Source organism: Cupressus sempervirens, chromosome 1 (assembly GCF_028749045.1).
Source record: "Cupressus sempervirens isolate cs-2001-9-10 chromosome 1, ASM2874904v1, whole genome shotgun sequence".
Lineage (NCBI taxonomy): Eukaryota > Viridiplantae > Streptophyta > Pinopsida > Cupressales > Cupressaceae > Cupressus > Cupressus sempervirens.
Window position 1 is genome coordinate 414,400,133 of NC_143118.1, and position 19,291 is coordinate 414,419,423.

A 19,291-nucleotide genomic window follows, 5' to 3' on the forward strand; every position below is an offset into this window, starting at 1 on the left:
TTAAGAAGTCAAATGATATGAAGGTATCATGTTGATACTAGTGATAAATTAATTCAATCAAATAAAACATATTCATATGGAATTATTGACTAAGACCACTCTTAAAGAGGAGAGATCCACTTTTAGAGTAGGCCTCTGGTGTTCATCATTTACCTTGACATCCTAGTAGGTGCTTCCAGTTCTACCAAGACACAAACAAATATGTTTTCGTGCATCCTCTTTTGAATCTAGAAATTTTGTATGAACCTAAGATCCATGATTGTTATTATGAAAAAAATGATGGAACGATGTGGAAGCATTGACAAAACATTTTAACATAGCTTCTTCCCCAAAAATCTCACATTGAAACTCAAATGAAGTTTGAAAAATGTCCTCTAAAATAAATATTTGTACAAAAATAAATAAAAGAATGAAAATTTTGTCATTTAAGTGAAATGATATCACTATAACATAATTGCCTCATAAAGTCCATTTACCACTTTGTTAGGGTATTGAGTGCAAAGATGGCTTCAAAGGAAGAACTTGATGATTCAAGGTTCATCCAAAATATTAAGAAGAAGAAAATCTGCTTGGATAACATTTTGAGTTAAGAGAATGAGGGGAGTGGCGAAGGCTTAAGCAAGTCTCCATACAGCAAAGGTAAGGCAATGGCTGCACCAAATGAAGGTGACTTTGGATCAACTGAACCATATGCCAATTGGTTTACCCTTGAAGAAGGCTCATACATTGAAGATGGAACTAGTAAGCATACAGATTTCATAGATGAGGCCAATGCTATAGAAAATAGAGGGGAGGCTTCATCAAGCAGTGATGATGGATCAAAAAAAAGAGTAGAAGGAAGGGAAGAATTTTTTTTTCCATGTCATATTCTAGAGGAAATCTTGACCTTGATATTTTGCAAACTTTGTCTCCACACTATTCCAAATGCAAATAGTTTCTACTTCATAGCAACGTACTATTTTTGGATCTCCTTACTTTCACAATCTATGGGAGCAGGGCAATGCACAAAGGTGGCTGGTGATGGAACTTTATGACGAAACCATTGGATCTTCCAAAGGTCTTGTTTTCTATGATGTCAATAGAAGACGAAGGTACAAGAAGATATTTAATGAAGACTGGCGATTTAATGACTTTCAGTGGTGTCTAACAGCTGGAGATGGAGGCCTCTTGGCGTATAGCTGTAAGAGAAATGAGAACCTTCAAGTGGTCAATCTACTAACTATGCAGTCCCATTACATTGAAGATGTAAGACTGAATAGAGAAACCAAACTTTCATATTACATAGAAGATTATAATGATGATGTGGCTATTCATCTCAACTGTGATCCCAAGACAAAAACCTATCAGGTAACCTTTATAATTGGAAATCTTTACTTTGTCAGAAGTAAGAAATTTGTTGTTCTGATTTATAAATCTATTAATAAGAGAAGGGAAATAAGAGATGCTCCCTTCGAGAAAAGAAGGTCTTATGACTATATGCCAATTAGCTTTTTCCAAGTATTTTCATGCAAAACCAGAAAATCTATTGGGTTTCTAAAGATGGGCCATATGTCTTTGTCTGTGATTTGAATAGAGATGGCAATATCAAGTATCTCTAGGTTCTACTGAGGACGCAAGGTAAACTACATCAAATATTGGGAATTTTAATGTACAATGGCAGAATTATAATGGTTTGTAGTGGTGAGACACGATATCCAAATACTCTTATTTTTAATGAGCTTGATGAGCTTGGGGAGATCTGGAGATTTAAATATGAACTAACTGTAGCTTCAAAAAATTTGTTTTCTGGAATAATTGTTGTAAATCTGTTAGCACTATCAACTTGATCTATGGCTAATACTTATTTATAACTCTCATTCTACTCTAACATTAGTGAAGCAACATAAATCCCTCTAAGCTTGGCCTTCGGCGCTGCTTAAATAATAGAAGATGATGGTTCATATTATTATATGCAAAATTGGTCTTTGGTCAAGCTCCACACATTATTATTGCACCCTCATCATAGTGACCACATCAACAACACCTTTTATTTCTGAAAATACTTCTCAAATAGAGGAGTAACTGTATTGCAAATTTTGTACAGTATCACAAAAAAGTTTTAAATGCACTTATGTAGGGCCAACTTTCATGCAACATAAAATGAAGTAATGTGTAATTCATTGTCTTAGATTCTATCATCAAGATACAAAGTTAGAATAGAAGAATTTTTTTACATCAACATTTCAAATCCCATTTTGTCATTAGTATAATATAGAGTAAGAGATAAACATTTCTAGATTGACATTTTAAATCACATTCTATCGTCAGTATAACAAAGAGTTAAGGGAGAAGAATTTTTTTGCATTGACATTTCAAATTAGATGCTTGTATTGCATTGGCATAAATTGAGAATCCATCATCAGAATAATAGAGAGCTTGAAAAGAAGATATGTTTTTTAATAACTATCTAAAGCCCTATTATATAAGTAGGATATTACAAGGGTTGCGAATGAGAACTTTTTGCATCATTGTTTCAATTGTATTGTATTTTATGTGTCAATACTTTGAATCATCCTCTGATTTTTCATCCAAATAATAAAATCCTAAATAAAATAATAAATCACTTTCTTCCTCTAGTCCATCATATCATCCTTCCAAAACTATCTCATAGAATATAATCCTCTTCAAATAATGTTCCAAATTTGTCACAATCATATTAATAGTCTAATGTCTTGTTATTAAGAGATAGGAAAATATATGCTTGAACATATTGTACATTCTATTAGATAAACATCATAGAATGTTTAAAATGTAATTAGTTTTATGTATAAAAAGTAAATTAAAAGGAAGCACATAAGTAGTTGCACTACTTACAAATATTAAAAAAATACATTGCTTTTATTTGTGTAATCTTATAATCAAATTATAGGGGCCAAAGTATTTGATTTGTGTATTCATTTGCATTTCCTTATGGCTCAAAATATTTTTTGCTTCTGATTTCCTAAAACCATTAAGATGTTATCAAAGATTGTACATTTCTGCTTTCCCCTATCCAACTTATTTTTGATGGTTTGCAATGCTTGGTGGTGTGATGATTTTCTGCTCTATAAAGTAACTCATAACTGATCTCAATGCTTTCTGGTCAAAAAAGTTACCATGCTTATCATGTAATTTTTAATTTCTTTTTGCAAGATAAGTCTACTCTCTCTTTCTATCTGTAATGAATGCTTGAATTCCAAACAAGAATATAACATTTTTGATATGGACCTGTGAATGATTGATAAGTGCATAGAAATTATGGGAAGCGTGCGCTGTTGTATTGCCATGTTCCAACTGGGAAAAATATGGTTGGCACACTACATTTTACATTGATTAATGGACCAGTTGAATGAGAGTACTTTTTAAAATTTTCTTGTCTAGGCACAAGTCTAATAGGTATCTCATGGACAATTAAGTATTATTGTCAGTACTTGAGATTAATGGAGAGTTCAATCTGGTCTATTTCTGAGAAGGGAAAAGATTTATTTTTTCTTTAAGGCACACCTTGATTTCCATGTCCAATACAATGGTAGATAGAGCACCTGACATAGAGTACCTATAGAAAACATGCAAGGACTCTCCCTTTCTCTAATTATATAGTGTTGATCATTTTCTTGCAAAAGAAGTCTGGTCCATCTTCCACTCGATGTCGAATGCTTGGATTCCAAGTAAGTGTCGGTGCATTTTTTCTATTATTGTGGGTCTTCATAAAACTTACAAATAATCCTAATAATTACAAATGGGTGGGAGAAAAGGGAGAGACCTTCACTGTTCCTCTATGTCAGCAGGAGAACGACAAGCAGTGTTAGGTCAAGGACACCCAAGTGACTCCTGAAGGTGAAAACTAGAAACAAGAAGAGAACTATCTCACCCTAGAGAAGCTTTAAGAAACTATAGGAGAGGCAAGAGATTATTGAACAAAGATTTGATGATGTGGCCAAGTTTGTGGTAGGGTTATGCACTCGATAACTGGGAATCTTCACTTGCTTCATGTTGAAAAATAAGGTCTCACTACTACAGTGCGGGTGGACATCACTAGTTCTATATATATTTTCTTAGCTGATGATTGGTTGTAGCTATTGTTAGACAAGCAGGAGGAAAAGGAGACAAATCAGAAGAAATATCTCTTCTCTTCATTTGGGATTTTGTTATATGTTTTTTACTGCAACACTTGGCACAAGTGGGCTATGTTTGTGGTACTATATATCTCAAATGAAAATCTACGCATCAAACAATATAAAATATTGACTAAAATCTTTATGAACTTAAGAAATTTTAAAAATTTAAATGCATGATGTGTCACTTTAATGTTTTATGGTATTTTTTCCCCCAAAAATTTCATCATATCCCTAGCTAAAATAGTTTAGTAGATGACCACTATAAAACTCCCTCACCACTTTGTTAGGGTATTGAGCATAAAGATCACTTGAAGGAAGAACTCCATGATTCAAGGTTCAAGCAAGTGAGAAATGTCTAGTACAAAAAAAGGCAAACATTGTATAGGGTGCATATAAATATATTCAAAACAAGGCAAGAAATGTCAACTATAAAACAAAACTTCAACTCACCTTTGTAATGCTGGGAAGGAGACTCTTCAATGTTTCCAGCTGTTATTTGATCCTTTCATGCCATCTTCTTTCTTAAATCTCTTTCAATGTGATGCTATTAAACCCTTTTTCCATGTACTCCTGGCCAAAAATCACAGTGGTAGAAAATGGTTTAGTGAAACACACAAGGAACATTTAATTGGAGATCCACGAGACATTAAAATCCATGCCATAATCTATGACATCAAACAATTATCACCCCACTACATTGGAGTCATTTCACACATTTACATCTAAGAGCCAAGTTCCCTGGTCAACCATTGTATACATTGCTCTAAGTTGGGACTCATTGATACAATCTGAGCTAACTGTCACGTGAACACATTGGCATTGCAGTCTGAGTATTGTGATCTACTCTTAATCAAACATTAGATTGCCAATTTTTAGCATGCACTTTAAAGTCCAACAAAATTTCTTTCAAGCTTAAGCAAATGGGTGACATAAATCTCGATACTTCTTTGAAAATATTTTACTCCTGCTAACTTTGTGAATCTAGTAAATTGTAGATCTCTCTCAAATCTACCAAGGTATTATCGGCAATGCGTTTACTTCTAGCATAAGTCTTGTCCTTCTATCAACCTTTGCATTTGCATCCAAAAAGTAATGTGCTTGAAAGATAGGTGGGCTGAAGTCTTCTCTTATAGATCCAGGAAGAGAAGATTAAATTTCCTTAGTGGGAAAAGGGATAATCCCACAACTAGGTTTCTTATGTGCAATGGAAGCAGGCGATCAAGGAAATGATCTAACTCCTTCGACCCACTCCAGAATGTAGAAATATTGGATAATAAATCTCAACTAAACCCATCTTCCCAGAACTACAAAAAGGAGTCCCCAATGCATGAGTCTTCTGGGTCACGTGATAACAATAAGATTAGGGCGGCAAACATGTGTGTGTGTGTGTGTGTGTGTGTGTGTGTGTATTTATGTATGTATATGTATGTAAAATCATTATATAAGATCATTGAAACTATTTTCAATTTAGTGGAGATGGAGGATGATGAAAGGCATGAATCATTATAGATTGTAGATTCACAACTATTAGACATTGCTCATTTTTGTAACTTCTTCCCAAAAATTGATTTGACATATGATATAGTTGAACAAATTGTAGCCTGTTTCTCTCCTAGCTAGGTCTTCAACCAGAGTTTTATCTTTTGTTTCTCAAATTCTTAAACCACATTAAACATTAAGATAACAACCATCAAGCTGCAACCACTAAATTTCTCAAGAAACCCCCTTTCAAGTAAAAGATCATGACATAATAGCTTTCATTACCAAAATGGAAATGGTATAAGAGCACTTCTAAAAATATCAAAACATTAAGAAATAAAAGGATTTACATCTAAAGATCAAAATGTGACAAGCTTTGTCAACTTACAAATTTTTTTACCATGTTGGGCATTATGATGAATTTCAAAATATGCAATTGAAAAAATATAAAAATGAAACAAATGAAAAATACATTTCCCATATGGTGGTTTGTATTCAGTTATAGTAGTTGGGTGACTATCAAGAACTGATTTGATTATCTTAGTTAAAGTATTTTGTTGTGATAGATTTATGGGTGATGATGTGTGAAGCCAATCTTGGTTGTAGCAGAGAATAGAGTTCTCTCTCTGTGGGAAAAAATCAATATGTAATGGAAGTAAGATTTAGTTAATAAAAAAGGTCTTCTGCATGTGGTTTCTCAATTTTTAAAATGACAAGTTCCATTATCCTGTGAAGTTTCAGCATTGAATTCTTTATATTTTCAGCCCTTTCCAATTTGTGGTAGAGCTATTGAACTTGTTTAATTTCTTGGTGAATATTTTCACAGTGAAAAACTCAATACACTAACAAAGCCTTCCTATTAATATATCGCGTTCTTTTACATAGACTATTTTCATTGGAAATGCAAATTTCATAGTGTTGAGAATCCATTGGGTATTTGATTGTTTTAAAATTTTGATTTGAGTTGGATTATCGACTTCCTATTTTGAGCTAAAGAAATGATACATTGGAATGCTTCTTAACAGTTCTAAGAATCACTAATTCATGTAACAACATGAGAAGAATAGCATCAATTCTTTCTCTAAGTGATCCATAACATTTTTCTATTAAAATCTGATTTTAATTAAGTTTCTTTCTGCACTGAACTATTGTAGGTTCGTGAACTGACTTGGCATTTTCTTGTTCACCCAAGGCACAATTTGAATGCACAAAACCTATTTTAGAAAAATGTAAAACTATATCTTGGTGACGGCTTCATGGTATGTATTTCTCTTAGACTTTTCTTGGTCATTATAGTCCTTGTTTTGGTGGTCACTTTCAGATGTAAATAAATCTGAAAGTGTGCTTTGTTTTGGGCTCTATAAGCTGATCCTCTATGAATTATAAAAAGTTACTTTGGGCAGCTCTAAGATGGTTTAATTGAGTTGATTTTAAATCCCATCCATCATAATATTATCGGGCTGTTTGGAAGCCATGAAATGTGCAGATTTAATGTTGTTAAGTAGAGAATAAATGGTATGTGATGATGTAAGTTTCATTAAACTTTAAATGCAAGAATATTTGGTATTAAAAGAAGATCATCAAGCTCTGCATTATCTAATTTGATTTGAGGTTTTCTTATCCATTTACAGACTTAACAAACAATTAAGTTGTTTTATGTGAAAAAAAACTCAAGGAATTGAATTTGCATTGGTAAGCTGATTCAAACTATAAATGATTCATGTCTGGGTATGCAGATTGGTGTACAGTGGATGGTATAGAATGTGCTATATGAACAGTATAAAATTTAGCACCAACTCACTTAGAGTACCAACTCCTAGAGAGAAAGAACCCTCTTTGGAACACCATCTTCAACCACATGAGACACCAACCTCAATTCAAATACCAACTTCAAAAATATACACATAGAAACATAAATAGTAGTTGAAATCTTGTAACTAGCACTATATATATGTTGTCAAGGACTTATATCCACAAAAACTTTATTCACTTTTCTTAAGAAGTGCCAATCATACCAAAATGAATGGTCATGCTTGATGATTTCTTTTTTGATTTCACACCAATCCATCTCTCATCTACACATGTCCTTCAAAATGAGACCTAATCTTATATTGTCATCTACACATGTTTTTCAATAAGAGTGTAGAGGTGGTAGACACACCTGATATTTTGGGAATAAAAGTTGAGGTTACTCCTCAACCTCACAAGGTTACAAGGAGAGTAGACTCCTCCTACTGCTAAGCTAGAAAAACTAGCTAAATAGGGACCTACAAGAGCTACAAGGAAGAAGGAAAAGGCATAATGATACAGGGGCATCCAAAGATTCCAATTATTTTCAAGATCTGGGATTCTAATGCACTTTAAATGATTATTTTAATAATGTTGGGATGAGTCTTAGTTTTATATAGTTAATTTAATGATGTAATTGTGGGTTATAAGTTAAGAGTTTTGAATAAACTCCAAAATACTTTACTAGTATCTTTAATATATTTAGAATTATAATGAGTCGGGTGTGGGAAGTTAAAAGTCAGTTTTAAGAATTAGTTATTGGGTTACCTTCTTTTGAATATCTTTAGATATATGTAATTAAAGAAACCCGAGAGGAATATATATAATTTTTCTGAATAGCAGTAGTATGAGAAGATTTGAGAATCAAGGAAAGTGCAGAAACAATGTAATCAGGAATGGAATAATGGTAGAATTTAATTCTATTCAGATCTTTTGTTTCTTCATTGTTCTTATGCACATTTCTATGTTCTTAAATTTTTGAATCATCATAGATGGAGTAAACAAATTTTATGGAACTATATTGTATTCAAAACCTGCGCTAATTGCTATTTGGTTTGAAGATACTAAAGCTATCTATAATTTCTTTGTTCTTACCTTGGTGGCTGGTCACGATGAGTATGAAATGGTTTAACAATAGTTTAAAAGAGAGTTGAAATTGAAGTCATCACCAATTACAATGCAATTTCAAAGATCTCAATTTTGTTTTGCTCCAAGTCAATTCTTGGTATTGGTTATTGGTTTCAAGAAGTTAAATGTTTGAATATGAAATTGGGGTATGCTTTATGATACCAGTTTCTTTTTCAAGATTTGGTTTTAGTTCCATATCAGATTTAAATAGTCCCAATTTGGGAACAGCAGTAGTCTAGGTTGATTTGCGATCATAATAGTGTTGTTATCTAATGAAAGAGGATTCTCTACACATATTAAAAGAGACAAAACCCATGACTGCACTGGCAAGGGTCTGTAACTTTATTAGCATTAAGTGATCTGGCGTGAATGCCACCAGCATCAATGTGAAGAGGTTCAAACTTGTGAGCACATTGGATAAACAAGGGTACAATTGATGTAGATAAGTTTTATTTTTGAATAGAATTTGTATTGAAGAAAATGGGGTACATAATTGTTGTATCAGTTTACACAAACTCTAGCATAGTTTTAATTGTGTGAATTATTTTGAACTATCTCTTTTCTATAATTTTGCCATTCTTTCACCCATTGGGTAAATGGTTTCTTGAAGACTCTACAAGCTTAATTTTTATGAAAACAATTAAAAGTGAAACATAGGGAAAAGAGGCACTGAATAATTGAGGAGATATAGTCAAAAGAGAAGCCAATATAGTGGGGCCACCAGTATCACAATTGTTTGAAGGCTTTTTCAAACTGGCAGATTCTCATTTTATGGATAAGTGTTGAATAGAAATTATTATGTAATTGTGAGAAGCAAAGAATCCATTATTAGATATCTCAATAGTTTTTTGCATTATGATGTAGGTGATGGATGCTTAAATAGGGGAATAGAAATTGAAAAAATGTTAGATGAACTAGCAGATTCTCTGAAAAATATTAAAGCTATGGTGATGGAAAACTGATGCAAGCCAGTGGTTGATCGCCTTTACAGGGGGTCAGCTGAATCAAAATTGGAAATGGCAAAAGCTCTTGCAAAATTTGATCTTGATGATAGTTGTAGAGATTCATTAATTGATGCACATGTAATAGAGGCTTTAGTTGACATCTTGAAATCAAGGCAATTTGAATCAAAGCTTGCATCTCTTAAACCTTTGGAAAACCTTTCATGCCAATCCAAAGCATCAAACCCGCAGTTGGGGAATCCACCATGAAGCTAGCCGATGGCTACAAGATCATAGCTTAAAATAGAGGTGTCTAGCAGTGAAAAGAAAATTCCCAAACCAATAAACAAAACATCCACGCAAGGCATGTAAGGTGGGAGCCGCTGAGGAAAATTATATGTTATGAATTCCAATCACATTGACGATGATGTGCTGAACAATGAAAAATAGAAGATATAATAGAGATATAACCTTACTATTTTGGTAGAGGTTGCACTGAAGCTGCCAAACATGGCACGTAATCTTCAAACCCTTCCTTTGCATGTAATGGCACCACAAAATGTAGTATTCGACAAACATTAACTGCATAGCCTTTCTTCCGATTACGCAAGACTAAAATTAGGGCACGACAAAGACTTGTTTTTAATTTTGGGAAAGTGGAAGTTCGTGTCGGTCAAAATTTTGACCAACACGACCTTCTAGTTAAAAAATTTATATAAATTGGTGCAGCAAAGACCTTGTTTTTAATTTCAGGAAAGTGTAAGTTTGTGTTGGTCAAAATTTTGACCAACACGGGCTTCTAGTTAAAAAAATTATATACATTGCCTGTATAAAACGACCAATTTGACCCCATTTTTTTAGATGGTCAAAAATTTTGGTCTAAAAATGAGGTCAAATGTACTTGTGGGTCAACCTATGACCCCCTTCGATCCATTAGAATGATTCTAATATGTAATGGTTTGAAGAGACCTATGACACCCTTCAACCCATAAGAATGATTCTAATATGTCCCTAGGCATCCTAGGGCCCCTAGGGACATCTGTCATAATGTAATGGTTCAAAGGGGGTCATAGGTTCTTTGACCCATAAGAACAATTCTAATATGTCCTTAGGTGTCCTTGGACTCCTAAGGACATATGTTGTAACCTATGACCCCCTTCAACCCATAAGAATGACTCTAATATGTCGCTATGGGTTGTAGGACCCTTGGAGACATATTTCATCATATAATGAGTCAAAACCTCTAACCCCCTTCAACCCATAAGAATGATTCAAATATGTCCCTAGGGGTCTTAGGACCCCTAAGAAAATATTTTGTCGTGTAATGGGTTGAAGGGACCTTTGACACCTTTCCACCCATAAGAAAGATTCTAATATTTCTTTAGGGGTCCTACGAGCCCAAGGGAAATATTTCATCATGTAATGAGTCGAAGGGGGTCATAGGTAAAACTATGACCCCCTTCGATGCATAAGAATGATTCTAATATGTCCCTAAGGGCCCTAGGACCACTAGGGACTTATGTCATCATCTAATGGGTCAAAGAGAGTCATATGTGAACCTATGACCCCCTTTGACCTATAAGAACGATTCTAATGTGTCCCTAGGGGTCCTACGACTTGTAGGGACATATGTCCTCATGTAAATGGTTGATGGGGGTCATAGGTCACCCTCTAACCCCCTTCAATCCATAAGAATAATTCTAATATGTTTGTAGGAGTTCTAGGAACCTTAGGGACGAATGTCATAATGCAATGGGTCGAAGGGGGTCATAGGTCAACCTATGACCACCTTCGACCCATAAGAATGATTCTAATATGTCCCTTGGGGCCCTAGGACAAATACAAACATGTGTCATCATGTAATGGGTTGAAGGGGGTCACAGGTCAACCTATGACCCCCTTTGAGCCATAAGATTTATCCTAATATGTCCCTAGAGGTCCTAGCATCCCTAGGGACATATGTCATCATTTAAATAGTTGATGGGGGTCATAGGTCTACCTATGACCCCATCGACCCATAAGAACAATTCAAATATGTCCTTAGGAGTAATAGGGCCTCTAGGGACATGTTGTAATGTAATGGTTTTAAGGGGGTTATAGGTAAACCTATGACCATGTTCGACCCATAAGAACGATTCTAATATGTCCCTAGGTGTTCTTGGACCCCTAGGGACATATGTCATCATCTAATGGGTTGAAAGGGGTCATAGGTCACCCTATGACTGTAATCACCTAAAAATTGTCATCTAGACTATTAGCCCCCTTCTCAGCATTTTGGCTAAATTAATTTAATCATTTACCTAGACCAAATTGCTAATAATCAATTTATTTGATTATAACCTATAGTTTGACTATGCTATCCTAAGTTCATTATTTGATTAAAAGAACATGTCCCCTTTTAATTAAATAAAAGACCCCATTCTTCTAACCCACTTAAAGTGAACACATAAAGCCCTTTTTTTATTTTGCAATTAAAAGAAAAGGCTTTGTGACTTTTGTCTTATATGACAAGTCAACTTATATTCTATTGGTTGACTTGTGTGTGCACATGGATCACTCCTATTTTTGAATTCCACCGTTGATCATCCACCATTTTCATCTTGATCTTTACTATCCATACATCTTTAAAAGGGATAGAGCTTTCCCCTTCAAAGGATCAATCCTCATTTTTGAATATTGTTATGCTGCAAGTTTTCTAATAGGTTTCTTTGGAGCTTTGTGGAGAACTTTTATTTCTTGTCTACATTCTCTCATCCATGGCATCATGACATTCTAGCTTAACTTAGCTTTCATTTTTACATGTAGCTTAATCTCACATAGCTTAATAATGGTATTGTAACACTCTCATACATGTTTTAGCATAGCTCCACTTTGCATCTCATTCTAGCTTAATCTTCATTTGCATTGCATTCTTGAGGAGCTCCTTGAGACATTTGCATTCTTACATCTTGTCTTTGGAACCTCTCATTGCATGGTTTACTAGCAAGAAGAGTATCTCTAAGGCTCATCTCAGAGCCTTTGAATTTTAAATACACTCTCTTGCACTCTATGGATAGGGAGCTCTAAGCTAGCATCCAAGCATTCCAACTCATGGAATCATTTGGATAGAAGGGTTTAGAGTGGGACACATTTCTAGTGTACATTTTTGGCACCCACTGTGGGGCTTTAATCAAGTTTCTAGCTCCATTTGCTTTTATTTTTCATCTCTTATTTTTTATAGCAGCATATTGGATATAATCAAATGCTTTTGTAGAATTATCACTTTGGTTTTAAGGCCAACCCATAAGTAAATTGGTTTGAAGGCCAAAAACTTAGTTGGTTTAAAGATTTGATCATATCTTTTAAACCGCTTGGAGTTTGGTTTTGAATTTTTTTTTGCAAGTTGGGTATATTCTCAAAATGTCTCAGCCCGATTTGCAGAGAATTTTGATGTGACTTTTGCGAGTTATGAATTTTTCTTTTTTTTTCTTCATAAAATGCCGTTTTTGATCGCAAATCAGCGAATTTTTTTTAAAAACTTACATTTTTAGAAAGGGTTTTCAATTCTAATGGGGTTTCTTTCTTTGTGTTTTTAATTTTGAGGTCGTATTAAAGATCAAAAACTTGATTTGATAAATTTGGCCTATTTTGACAAAATTGATCTCTAGAGTGCAAATGAAGAGATTTTTTAAAATTTTTTGCATTTTTGGAAATCCCTCTGATTTTTAACAGGGGTATCTTCTTTTCATTTTCATTTTTGGATAAAAAATCATAGTAAACAAGTCCAATCTTGTTGACTAGGTCAAAATCAAAGAGTAAAAATGAGAGCATTTGTGATTAACTTGCACTTTCTTTGCATGCACTTGGTTGGAAGATAAATTGGATTTTTGAGGCAAATCACCACTTTTTATTGCAAATTTTTATGTTGTTTCACACTAACTTTTAGTGCTAACAAGTTGTGATTATAGGTTGCAATCCTTATGAAAAAAAATTGAAACATTGCATAAAAAGAACGCATGTCAAAGCTTCAAATGCGCAAGGGCTACTAACATTGTTTGCAGGGCTGCCCAAAGCATAAAAACCTAGAATTTCTTGCTTTTTTGTTTTCATGTGTGACATTGACTAATTGTTCATTTTTCATAGGCACATAAAACTTGTGATTGGAGTCTTTTGGTAATAGGAGAGTATGCTCTTCACCCTTGTGGTGAATCAGAAATCTTGACTTGCCATTTGATTTCAAAAGCAAGCGGTAACTGAATCTTCTTGGCTTTTTTGGGAGAAAATAATTGGAATAAGAGAGTATGCTCTTCACCCTTGTGGTGAACCAGAAATCTTGACTTCCAAAAGTTGATCCACTTTGTGTAGTTAGAATCCTTTAGAGGGCCTGCTCTTGGACAACTTGAGAGGAACGACCCAAGTGGGGACAAGCCGATTACCCGGCTCTTCCAACCCATTATAAACTCAAGGATACCAAAGACACAAAAATTTGGTAGACGTAGTGTTTTTCTTCACCTAGTGTGATCGCTTATGGGATTTCGACCATAGGGAGATCATTAGGCAAGAATGCTTAAGGTACTCTTGTGGTCACGAAATCGGTTACTCATTGCAAGGTGAGGTGTCTCGTAATTGGGAGCAAGAGGAACACTATGAACGGAAGCCCTATCTAAACACCCTAAGTTAGTAACTACCCTTTTTTAGGTGCCCAACTTCTTGGTGCAAGGATTGATCCTAGTGGATTACCTGGATCACCCCAAGATTTACACTCACCATATGTGTTTCCTTGGTTGTGCTTATGTCACTTCCATGACAAAGCCAATATCTCTTGTGGGCAACCACTTGGTGTGAGGTGAAGGAGCATCAAGCATGGGCCAAGTTGTTGAGTAATGAACCATGTATTTTAGGTAGATATTGCTTGATGTGTTCTCGAATGTGGTAGACCTGTCAAGATCTTTTGAACATACACATGACAATAGTTCTAGGGAATTCTTTTGAGACGTCACATATGCTTGTATCATGCAAGGTTGCTTTGTCCCTTACTTGATTGTTTGAAGAATACTCCATGTGTCACTATCTTTCTTGGAAAGAAATTGCTTTTGAATATCAAACTTGCTATGCTATCAATTATTGTCAAACTTTATCAACCAAGTCAAAACATCAAATGCAAAAATTTTCTTGTGTTGCTTGCTAAGAGGAGTCTCATCATTTGACTTTTCTTTTATATGTCTGTAGTGCTTGAACATGCTTAAAGTGAATCTTTGGTCTTAGTGCTCATGGTCTTCCTATCTTCATGGTCTATGTTTCCTTTCTAGTTATCCTTTTTCTGAAATGGTTTCCTTGATTTCTTGACTATTCTCTTGGGTTGGAGAGTTGTTCACTTGTCATGCTGCTTGCTTTATCTATTTGGCTATTTGGTCATCTTTCCTAGCTATTGACTTGAGTCATTCATGTCGTAAGTTTCTTGGACATATTGTTTGACAAGTCTCTTTAATCTCTCTCTACTATCTTGGCAAGTGAACACTCTACCTCCTATAGTTTTAACATCAAGTTATCTTCTAGGCTCTTTTATGCTTGGCTTTGCATCTACCACTATGGAATTCAAAGCTTGTGCTATCAAATCTCGGCCAAATCTAGATGATCATGATATCCTCCATGTTGCTAAAGAGTTTCAAGATCTATATGCAAAATACAAAGAACTAGAAGAGTCAAATGATCTTTCTTACCTTCATCTCTCTAAGTGCATGACAGAAATGAAGTCTAAACTTGAGAAAAGGTTAGAGGAGAAGATTGCATCATTACATGAACCTTCCTGAAGGTCTTTACATACATGTGAGTCACCTTCTTTGAGGTCATCCTCTTCTTCTAGGCCTACATGCTCTACTTCAAGACATCAAATGTCTTCATCTTCTAGATCTAAAGACCTCTTTAGAGAACAAGCAAGTGATACCTCCTTTGAGCCTATGCTAAAATTTTATGATGGACCTATCTTTGATGAAGATAATGATGAAGACATGAACACATGCTATTCACTTGAGAAACAACAAGAAGATCCTAGACATATTTTTGAGAGGAATTTTACTCCCTTAGAACATTCTTAGGATGACATTTTGAAAACACTTCTTGAAACTAAGATCATCATGTTGCCTAAGTCTAGCTCCTATAGAAATCCTTTCTTGGATACCTATTTTTCCTATCATCAATCTAATGACCATGCTACTTCTGATTGTATATAGCTGAAACATAAAATCCAAGATCTCATTGATGATGAGATAGTTGATCTTGGAACCTCTAGTGACTCATGTGCTGAGGATACTTCTCTTGAGCAAGGTTACATTAATGAACCTATGTCTAGTAGTGGCTTCATTACATCTTCCACTTCTTCCAACACTCATGCATCTCCCAACACTTAAAATCTTTCCAACATGCCTCTATCAAATAAAGAACCTAATGCTTTCCACATTGACTACATGTATCCTCAAGGGCTACCTCTAAAAGAAACTCAAGCTAACCTTCACTTGGCTGCAAACCTTTTCCATGCTACTAATCCTAAAAATCCTCAACCTTCATGCACTACTATGCCTAATCCAAGCACTACTCCATTCACTCTTCATTCTCCCTTGTCCTTAGAAGTGGCTCCATGTCAACAGGACTCTCAAAAAGAAAAAGCTATAAATGTCAAGAAAGATCAAGATCAAGCACCTGTTCATCTCTTTCAAGATTTTTCCATTCCATATCCTATATCTTGTCCACCTCCTAAGTATGATGAAGATACCACTTCCACTATCTCCCTTGAGCTTATTGAAAATTATGAGAAAAGTTCTCTTCATATGCTATCCAAAGCTACTTGTCAATATCAAAGCATCCCCTCATGTTCTACTTCTCCATATCCAATTCAAAATTGTACTCAAGCTTCAAGTACTCCTATTAAAAATGTTGTTCCTATCAAAGCTACTCACGAGTCTATTGATGGATTTGACTATGTTGCTAAATCTAAAGATGTTGATATCCATTTTCACTATCCATTTGCATCTTCTAAGTCTATCTTTGGTCCTCATCTATCAAACCTAAAGTCTTCAAACCTTCCATCTATATTGGGACCTTATGTTCCTCCATCTCCTACATTCACTCCTAGCTCATTCCCTAGCTCTCCTATAATACCTCAAGATCAAAAAAGACACTCATCCTTGATGACTTTTCACCTATCTGTACATCTAAACCAGTCATATCATCCTTATTCATCCACAAATCCCAAGTCCTTTGGAAGTGATAATAAACATAAGAATCCATTGAAAAAGAAAGATCACTATGTCCCATCTAATCGACATGTGAATGCTAAGAAGGAGAAAGCACAAAAGAGACTACAAAGGTGCACTATTAAAAAAGCTAAATCAAAGAAAATATGGGTTCCTAAACCCATTATTGAAGAAATGTGTTTTGAAGTATCCAAAGGAAAATCTAAAGCTATGTGGATTCCCAAGTCTCTTTTAAAAGATTTGAATATTGAAAATACTTCAAAGTTGACATTCAAGCTTCCAAAGGCTTCCATTCCATCTTCTTTCAAAAATCTTTCTAAAAATATTCCAAAGCCTTCCACTCCACTCTTTTCCAAATCTCTTCTACCACCTCATACATATAAACCTCAAGCTACTTCATCCATGATTCCTCCATCATTCCAATACCCTTCAAGGTGTGTGTCAATGTTGATCTTGTACAATATTTCAACTACCCTTATGAAATCCTCTAAAGCTTACACCTCCTTTCTATACATGAACTCTTATCCTCCATATACTCTTCCTACTACCATTTCTCTTTCATCACCCTATCAACATATTTGAGCATACCTTTCTATGGTCTTGGCTTATCATGACTTATATTTTCTATAGGAGCATTATCTACATTCAAACAACTTCAGCTCTTTCTAAAAATTCAAAAAAGAAAAAAAAAAAAAGCAAAAAAAAAAAGAGTGCCTTGGTGAAAACCACTTCTTGTGGCACCTTGGTAGCAAAAGTAAAGAGAAATAAATTTATCCTATGGTGAAAACTACTTCTTGTGGCACCTTGGATAAGTACCATGATGAAAACTTGGCAAACAAGCATCATGCGTAATTCTTTCACCATCCATCTATCCCCTCTTCTCTCTTTGATCTTGAAAATGTTGAGCTATCTTTGCATATTGGCTATCTTATCCATGAGATTCTCTATTTGTTCTTTCTCATTCCCTCATAGCCTCCATCTTGAGCTTTATTTTTATTGCTCTATCCCATCGCTATCCTATCTAGCTGACCCCTTGGTCTTGATAATATTAAATGAAACATGGTTCTCATAGGTCTCTTGACATGGCTACTCTTTTGGACTACACACTTCATGCTATCTCACTTGTTGGCTTCATTGCTTATTCTACATGCTATCTTGCTCATTACTTCCATTGCTTATCCAAAACATGCTTCATATGACTATTTCACCTATTTCCCTAGCTTGGGTACTCTTGAGGAGTCAGTTCTTGAGGATCACTTTCACTTGCTTCGCATTCCTTTCTTATGCATTATTGCTTATCCACTGGCTTGTTTCTCCATCATGTCCTATACCTTGCTAGAAATTAGGAGAAAATGATGTGATCTTTCTTGAGAACTAGTGATCTCTAACACCTTCTAAAAAATCCAAAAAATTATATATGATGCTAAAAAAATCCTAAAAATCAGAAAATGTCTTCAAAAAATGATCATCTTAGTGAAAACCTAGCAATAGGTGCTTTGATGTATCACCAAAAAAATCAAAAATAAAAAAATACAAAAAAATTGAAAAAATGTCTTGAAAAAATCTGTCAAGTGGTGAAAACCTGGAAATAGGCACTACTTGAAACCCTCGTACCTATGTCTATCAGTCTCAATCATCCACTTTGCTAAACATTTCCTAGCTTGGAATTGTTTCTTGTCCTCATCTCGGGGGCATAACTGCTTAGCCTATTGAGGTATTCTTGTGCATTAGGGTTTTTTGTACAACTCACAAAATAGTGTTTCTCAACACTTTCCCCACCTTGACATCAAGTGTTTTTCAACACTTTTTAGATAGTTTACCTACGGTCTCGGATGTTGCGATATTTTTCATTGTCATAATCAAGTCTTGAAGAAATGGCCAAGTGACTTGCACACACGTACTTTAACACTCAAATGACTACGCTATGCTGATCTTTATCTACTTTGTGTATTGTTTATGATGATTTCTTTACTATATGTTCCACCCCTAATAGTCTTTCAAGGATGTCATTGACTAGAAGACTGGGGGCATGGGGCATGTTTTCTTGATTTCTGCTTGTGGGTATACTTTGTTTGTCTATAGTTTTGTAAGCATTTATGCTTGACCTATTCAACATTTTGACTTACAAATGTATCATCCTTGACTATTTCGCAAGACTGCACTTGGGGTTTATCCTGGCACTTATGCCTTGATACAAGTGTAATCTTGCTAAATTAAACTTAGGGAATCTAATCGCGTAGTTATCTTGACTTACATGTCTCTGATGCTTAGACTGGATTTCCACATACCTATCTGATATTGATCATATTCATATCCTCATAGTTATACTAGTGATGGTTGTATGATCTCATGATGTCCCTAATAAATGCTCAATGATGAAATTAAGAGTCTAAATGTTATGCGCTTCTTGCTGGTAAACCAATTTGCATATTAGCTTGCATTTTAGGTTCATTTTCTAGCTTAGTCTTGCATTCTTGCATATGGGGAGAGCTCTCTCTTCATCTTTTTGTGGACATATCAGCTAACTCCTTTCATATATTTCTTTACTTTCTTCTTGTTCATTTCTTTTCACCTTCTTAATCTTTAGCTT